The sequence below is a fragment of the Crocodylus porosus genome, unplaced genomic scaffold, assembly GCF_001723895.1.
Source record: "Crocodylus porosus isolate Cpor-Errol unplaced genomic scaffold, CroPor_comp1, whole genome shotgun sequence".
Taxonomy (NCBI): domain Eukaryota; kingdom Metazoa; phylum Chordata; order Crocodylia; family Crocodylidae; genus Crocodylus; species Crocodylus porosus.
The window spans coordinates 70215087-70223575 of record NW_017728947.1 but is presented as its reverse complement, the minus strand read 5'-3'; the positions used below and the strand labels follow the sequence as shown (position 1 = coordinate 70223575).

The window sequence follows — 8489 nt, the reverse complement described above, 5'->3', positions numbered from 1 at the left end:
GGGATTTTTAAAAGGAAGTTAGATGAGCACCTTGCAGGGGTCATCTGACCCCGGTGCTCTTTCCTGCTCAGGCAGGGGGTCGGACTAGATGATCTACCTAGGTCCCTTCCGACTCTAGCTACTATGAAACTATGAAACTATGAGGCCCCGTGTGCTTGGCAGCGAACTGGAAGTGGACTGGAACTACTTCTGGTCCATTTCCAGGTCTGTCAGGGAGCATGCTGGGCCCCACCTGCCGCGCCCTTCCGGCTCGGCGATTGGTCGCGGGGGACCCCTGGTGCTCCCCCCCCAGATGCAGGAGGCACCAGTCGCTGAGCCAGGGAAGTTCTTCTGGTCCACTTCTGGGTTTCCTGCCGAGCATGCTGGGGAGCCCCCAATGCTCCTGTGGTAGACTCCATGTGCCCCAGCATCCCAGCATTCATGAGCCACCTGCTACCTAGAGGTATGTAGAAAAAACATTTAAAGCTGTGTCTATGCCCAAATTGCTGAATCTTTCCGAATCTCTCCAAATTGATTTGGAGGGTTCCAATTTGATTCAGAGAGATTTAAGGGTCCTCTGATTCAATTTGAATTCAGAGATTCAGCCACTAAATTGGGCCAAATCTCTGCTGAATCAAATCAGGGACCGAAGCTTCACACAGCCCTAGTAGATAGTGACAGAGGCTGACTGGGGCATGAGGGTGCTAAATTGCAGTGGCTATCTGCTATCTAGCCCCATACTTTAGCTTCTTGTGCCTCAGCCAGCCCCTCCGCTGCTTGACATCATCACCTGGAACCTGGGGTTGACACTCAGCAGCCCCTACCTTTGGCCTACATACAAAGATAAATCACATTAGAAAATGGGATGGGATTTTGTCTTTGGGAGAACTTTGCTTTCACCTGAGCTTGAGCACCAGAAAATCATAGACAATATGGGAAGTGTTTAGAGAATCTCAACCAGGAAATCTATGGGACATACAGAAATAAATAACTTAAAAGGAAGAATTAAAATAAACATCATGGAATGTAAAAACACAGAGTGGGCTACCAATCCTTGAATTCTATTGAGAGTACAGTATACTAATGCTATTAGAGATAAATAATAATTAAGTCTAAAATCCTGGCCCCATGTACCGAGTTCAAATGTAAGTTGATTGAACACTGGAAAACCCAATGAATACACAATAAGAGTCATACTCCTTGCCATACCACCTTCTACAACAAATACACTACCCTTTCAGCAGTCATGTCTCTCCTCAGCTTGGGGGGTGGGGAGCTTATTCTCAAAATCCTTCAATCCAACACTGTTCTCTTTCAGCTCTGCCCACAAGTGGTCGGTAGGACCATGCAAAAAGCTGACTTGCTTAGCACTTCAGAGATGTTCTGTTTTGTCACATCGTTCTGAATTTATAGAAGGGGAAAAATTGTCTTTGGGAATGAGTTCTGTTCTAGATGATGTGTGGTACCTATCCAAGTCAAAAGAATTGGGTGTGCATGAAACCAAGAGAAGATACTTCTCCTAAAGGTCTACATTTGGAAAACATTTTTCCTACCAGAAAAGAAAAACTCTCAGGATAAAATGAATGTGGGTATGTACTGTATTCATGTAACAATTCCTACACATTTACACACAAGTGCACACAAAAATATTAGTGGACCCAAGAGTTCCATACACTGATATGTATTGTACCTGTTTTATAGTGTAACTGTGGTAGAGACAAATTTCATATACAGTCCATCATAGAGAGTTGTTGCAAGTTAACTGATGGATTTATCTTTGCTTACAATGTATAAATATGGAAAGGAATTAATTTAAATATATGTTTACAGTTTGATAGACATTCAACATAAATTATAAATTTTAATTTCATTTATTAGTTATGGACTGTGGAAAGCATAGGTTTCATTGCATACAGACTGCTATTCAGATTGATAAAATGAGCTGATAAAGAAAAAATGCACTAAAGAAGCCAATTTCTATTTTGAATTAAGCACGGCATTTTAATCCTTTGAATTTAAACACAGCAAAGAACTTAACAAAGCAATTCCAAACAAGGTGCCAAATTCAATCCTAAGGTAAGCAACTGCAACTAAATGATGCCTGTTTCTACCACAGTGATATTTGGTCAATAGTGTCATTTTGTATAAGATTCCAAGTTAACTGACTAATGAGACCTAGGAACTAGTGTTTATAGGAAGAGTTAAATCCTGCCAATGGAACATTGTTAGCAATGACCTCAGAACTAATGCAATTTCTCACCATCTGAATATTTGTACTAAGGTTGTTGCCATCAAGATTTTTATAAAGCCAGCATTTTGCTGGAATACAAGCATGCCATGAGTTCTAGCATTAGCACGCACAGAAGTCATTCTGATATTATCTTACCACATAATGATTTCAAAAATCTCTGCAAGATTAATGGTGATCACATAATTCAAGAAAGTCAGTACTATATATGTAGAATATATTGGCAATAAAACTGTTGTGCCTTTCCCCAATTGGGGATCTCTCACTTTTCTTTGATTTCTAAAGGCTTCAGATCAATAACTGGAGTGACATTATTAACAGCTCCCTCAACACCTTGGCCAGCACTAATATTAAATCCATTATACCTTCTGTTTGACATTTGCAGTACAGCACAAAGTGCTGTAGATACAGTCACGGCGCCTTGGGAATGGAGTTGGATGCAGGGTTAGTAAGATGGTTTCCCTTGCCTGACTCTAAATTCAGCTCATTTATAGAAGACTTCAGCTATTTCAGAAAACTACAGTAGGCAGTAAATAATTCACCTGTCAAAGCACAAGAATTCCACATTCATGCTGTTTTTTTAAAATATATTAACAAACAACTTGTCAACATTTTTGACAATTCCTTACTGTTACTGTGTTTACAGATTTTAATAGGTATCAAAGCACATATTTCAGTAGCTTCAAATTAAAACTGTACAAGTGAACGATGCTCAAAAAAGGCCGTATATGTTCCTTTTTTACCATTTAGTAGTAGGAAGTTTTTTGACAGAACATTCTATACAGAGACTCTAGGCAAGATATGACAACAAAGGGTGCTGACAGACATGCAGCTCTCCGCTGTAACTCATGGTGTTTGCAGGAAGTGCCATGAGTTACAGCAATCCCCCAGACCCAACAAACATTTACTGCTGGATCCTGGGGGTTGAAGGATCACGCTCCCCTAGGCCTGCCCCTCCCCACTCCCAGCCCTAGTGCTGCCTTCAGAGTGGGAAGGAGGATAGGAGCAAAGGGAGCATGGTCTGAGGTTTGTCCAGTCAGTACTGGTCCGCCCCTCATCTCCAATCCACCCCTCCCTTCTACCTTCCAGTGCAGGCCGGGCAAATCCTAGATGGAACTCCCTCTGCTCCCTTCCCCCACTCCCACTGTGAAGACAGCGGCAGGAGCAGGGCTGAGCTGTGTCAGCTCAGCCTTGCTCCTGGAGTGCACTGACTCAAGTCAATGAAGTTGCTTCATTTTCGAGCACCTTCATCAGAACCCTCTTGTAATGAGGGTTCAGATTGCCATAGGATTGGACCCTTTTAAAGTGCTCTGTAGCTGTGCTCTTGTGTAAGGGTATGCCTGTAGAGTGCTTAAGGGGGCTAATCACATGACAAAATATCACTTGTCTCAGCACCCAAAGTTCAATTGAGTCAAGAATAATACCTGGAGCAAAATTAGCTGGTAATTCTAAGTGAGCTTATGCTGGCTTGCTTCATACCCAATAACTTAACTGGGTTTTGTAGCTGATTGCACATATTAATAGATGGTAGGTCCATCAGTGTACATTAAACATGATAGGGATGCAAGATTGACATTATGTTTATTATGAAATTATGTCTCCTTGTACTTTAAAGAGACCCTACTAAAGTACAAAAACAGGCTATCTTTATACATAGAAAGGATAGGAAGTGCAGCAAGAGAGTGGCCTGGCTAAAAAGTGAACTCTAACAGTTGAAGCTCAGAAAGGAATCCTGTAAAAAGTAAAAATTTGGCCATATTTTTAGGGAGGAATGTAAGGGTATCACAAGTACATACAGGGAGCCATCAGAAAGGCCAAGATACAAATTAAAATGCAGCCAACAGGGGATGTGAAAAGCATAAAAAGCATTCAGCAAGCTAAGAAGTCAGAGGAAGACCAAGGAAAGTATAGGGCTCTTGCTGAATGCAAAGGACAATCTAATAATGGATGATGCAGAGAAGGCTGAAGTATTAATGCCTTTTTTACTCCAACCTTAATGATATCAGATCTCATAGGTACATGGGAATTGGAAGGGGAAATTAATGTAAATTGGGGAGAGCAGTTTATGTGAAATACCTTGGCTTTTGACACTGTCTCCCATGACATTCTCACTATTAAGATGAGGACATATAGTTTAGATTGGGATGGGTAAAGTCTGGCCCATGGGCTGAATCAGACCCACAGTAGATTCCAGGTCCCAGCAGCCCCTGTGGTGGCAGCTCCTTCTGGCTGCTGCCACTGGACCCAGCCCTGTCCACTCTGGCCCCACTAGTAGAGGCAGGAGCAGCACAGGCAGGGTGTGCAGCCAGGTGGCTCAGGTAGGGCCATAGCCAGGAGTAAAACAGGTGGGTGGGGCCAGGGACACCCCAGGACATTGGGGGAATCCAGGGCCAGAGCAGAGCCATGGTCTGCTGCCTGCACGCCCCTGCGATAAGCACAGGTTCCACAGGCAGGGGTGTGCAGGGAACGGAACATGGCTCTGCTGCAGCCCCACACTGTCACCAGCCCAAGATCCTGGCCCTGAAGCAGCTCCCTACCCAGCTGCATGCCTTGCCTGAACAGCTCCTCTATGGAGTCCCTAGGAGCTGCACAAGCAGGGGCTGCTGGGAAATGGGGTCCAGCTGCCAGCCAGATCCACCATTTTGTCCACCCCTGGTCTAGATAAAATTATCATAACTGGTTGGATCATCATACCCAAAAAGTGTGCCCTGATGTCTATTTGGAAGGAAGTATCATGTACAGATCTCCGGGGTCTGTTTTGGGCCTGGTACTGTTTAATAGACAATTACTTTATGAATAATATGATTGTTATGGTAAATTATTTTAAGGATTGGATTTAGTACACAATTGGTAAATCTAAAGATGATACCGAACTGAATGGAGTTTTACTTTGGAGAATAAGATTAGGATTCAGAACAACCTTGATAAACTGGAAAAACGTTCTGAAATTAATCAAATGAAATTCAAGAAGGACCAGTGCAATATCTGGTATTTAGGTTGTTCAAATATGGACCTGGGAACAACGGGATAGGCTGCAGTACTGTAGAAAAGGACCCTGTGGGCTATACTGGACTGCCAATGTAATATGCAGCAACAGCATGCTCCTGTTGCAAAAAAAAGTCAGTAACAGACTAGGTTATATTAAGAGGACTGTCACTTCCAAGTCATGGGAAGTGTTTCTTTCACTCTGTTTAGTACTGGTGAGGTCTCACCTGAAGTTCTATGTCCAGTTTTGGGCACAACACTTCCAGAAGAACAAATTAGAAAAAGTCCCACAGAAAAACATTAGAACAAATAGGCTAGGCATATAGATGCTGTGGAATTTTTTGAAGTTTTTAAAAGTATGTTAGACAAGCATTTGTCAGGAATTATCTAGATCAGCGGTTCTCAACCTGTTTTTTATTTTCGGACCCATAAAAAGTTTTGAATGGAGGTACGGACCCCTTTGGAAATTTTAAATGGCGGTGTGGACTCCTCTGAATTGTAAGTGTGGATATTCACATACTTCTGATTGAACATGGTCATCTTTCACAGACCCCTTAGACAGTCTGCAGACCCCAGAGGTCTCATTAGGATGTGTTTATGCTTCAGCTTCTTTGGCTTATGGAACATTTTTATAACATCTGATAACAGCTCCAAAGTGCTGTTACATCAGTTTGAAATTAGCAAAGGAATGCTTTGGCAATCTCCGTTCCTTTGGCCATGCACTGTATACCAGGGGCTTTGAGCTGGAATAGAAAGGAACCAAATATGCTAGTCCTGTGCCAAACCCAGATTGCAATCACTTATAAATACTAGTTATGATCCCTTTCTGACATCAGGGTACTGAAAAGAACCCTGATGGGCGACTGGTGCCACCAGAGTCACGGAGGCCAGTCAGCAAGGGGGTGTCCTCCTACAGCCAGTCTTGCTGACTGGGGGGTCCCCCGCAACTGATTTTGTTGACTGGGAGGGGAGGGGAACCCCCTGAGGCCAATCACGCCAACCAGGAAGTACCAGTGGCACTTCTCTTGGTGCCCCCACTCCTTGGCTGGCGCTCGCAGGGAGGACACCGGCGCTTCCCGCCTGCCTCCCTGTCGGTTGCCTAAGCATGCAACCCCTACATATCACCTTAGAATTTCTCTCTGATCTTCTTTATATTGATGTAAGTGTAGAGTAACTAAACTGAAGTCAGTGCAATTACTCCAAGGGCTAGTCTACACTGCCATAAAGCCACAACTGGAACTGCCACTGAAAAACAGACCCTTGCCACTCAGTATACACCAAAGCCTAGAAATAAGTCAGTGGAGCTTCCTTATAGCAGCTCTGAATTCATGCCCAGTGCTGCTTTCAGCTGTTCTGGCTTACTGATATGCGCTCTGGGCTTCTGCTATTGCCTCATTTCCAGGATTTGGTGCTAATTTAGTGAGAATGAGTGAGCAAGGCATGCTTCTCTGTGATGCGCCTGGGTGCAGCTTGGAGGCAGAGTAGACATGGTATAACTAGTCTCAGAATCTTAGCATAAAGCAACCTCAGTCAACAATTGGTATATACTATAAGGACTCTAAATCATACAGTTACCATTTCATAGTTTGCAGCCTTCCACTTCTACATCACCTCTGAATATGGTGCACATACTTTAAATGCTTTACACATTACTGAGCTGTATAATTCAAAGTATTATTTTGATGGAGTAATTTAGTAATATACATAATTTGTTCTCCTCTTACTGATCACAGTGTAATCCGGAGCAATGCCAATGAAATCAGTGTAGTGATCATACATGGTTGTGAAGAAGGAATTAAGCCCTGGGGACGTGGAGAAAGAGTCCCACTTAAATGGAGGTGCTTTGATTTATTTCCTCAGCATAGTATGGAAGTTATACTCCATCTCTTTCATTGTATGTTTATAGTGTAAACACATTGTTCCCCTGAGGCAGTGTTCCAAAGGAACTGAGAAATGTGAATATCCCAGAATTTCCTTGGCTTTTTATCCAGCTCCAATAGGTTTTAGTAAGAGGGATAAGATAAGCACTACTAAATGCAAAATATGGTTACTGATGCAATGTTAAGGATATGTATATCCAGAAGTTACTGCTAAAATTGTGGCTCAACCTGGTTTGCTTTCATACACAGCTGTAGTAGCATGGAGGTCAGTGTTGGCTAAATTCATGAGTATTTATTTATGCTTCTCAGGCATATTTTGAAGACTGTTATGAGATCCATGTTCTTGTGTTCCATGTTCCTTCAGATTAACCCTGCTCTGAAGGTTTCAAGGTAGCTCAGACATGTCTATGTGAACATAGATAACATGATAACAGTGTCATCAGTGTGGAAATCCTCTAAAACAGCTTACTTGAAAACACCAAAACCCAGAAAATGCAACATTTAGGGTGCAAGCAGAAGTCAATACCTAGAATTAATAGACTATTCTAGAGTTCATCAATAAGAAACTCTAAAACCTGATTCTGCCTGGTATTTTTTTTTGCTTTTCTGACATTCTCTTTAGAGGATTTGCAGTATGTGAGTCAATGAGTAAGTTACAATCTTTCTCTCACAAAATCAATTCAGCAGTAGCTGAAGGGTAGCAGTCCTTGTATCTGATAGGCCCTGGGTCAGCCTAGAAAGGTAAAACTCATAGTACCGGGACAGAGATTTGATAGGTTCTGCTAACCTCTTAGCAGATGCCTACTGGATACATTCAGAAGTGATCCTTCTGCCATTTATTTTTTCCACCTAAGCCAAGCAGAGGCACTCATCATCAGTGAGGATTCCCTGTGTGATGTGATTCACCCAATTATGTTGAATTCCTTTTCAAGTAAGTGGGAATGGTATATTCTGCCTCAGTAATGCAGAGCTCAGAAACACGTGAAGGAATTTTCATCCAAGTGTTCAACTGTTTACCTTGGAACAGGGGCCAAGAATGGAAAATTTCAATCCAAAGGGATTTAGGAAAATTGTCAACACATGAAAAGAGAAATTAACTGATTTTCACCACTGACTACACTGTATGTTTCTAGGAACCTGCTATAATAACATTCTGATTTTCAAATGAAAAATTTAAGCAAAGTGCTACAGACTGTATTTCAGAAACTCCATATGGTTAATGTACTGTTGTAGTTATTCTTCACCCAAAGTGCTGCCTGATACATTTTGCTAAGTTGTCTAAATCTTGCTGTAGTATTGATTTTTCCCTCTAAGAGCTCTCACCCATTCAGTAAGCTCCAAGGACCCCTTGTCCTGGCTCAATTCATGCTACAAGCACAGCTGGGATATGTTTCTCC

The 8489-nt window shown here is 42.3% G+C and overlaps 1 protein-coding gene across 1 annotated transcript in view; it reads right to left on the bottom strand.

The window, feature by feature from the left end:
• The window catches only part of NPAS3 (neuronal PAS domain protein 3), a 741990-nt gene that overhangs the window by 140954 nt on the left and 592547 nt on the right, over positions 1-8489 (bottom strand). The gene's annotated exons all lie outside the window — the stretch shown is intronic.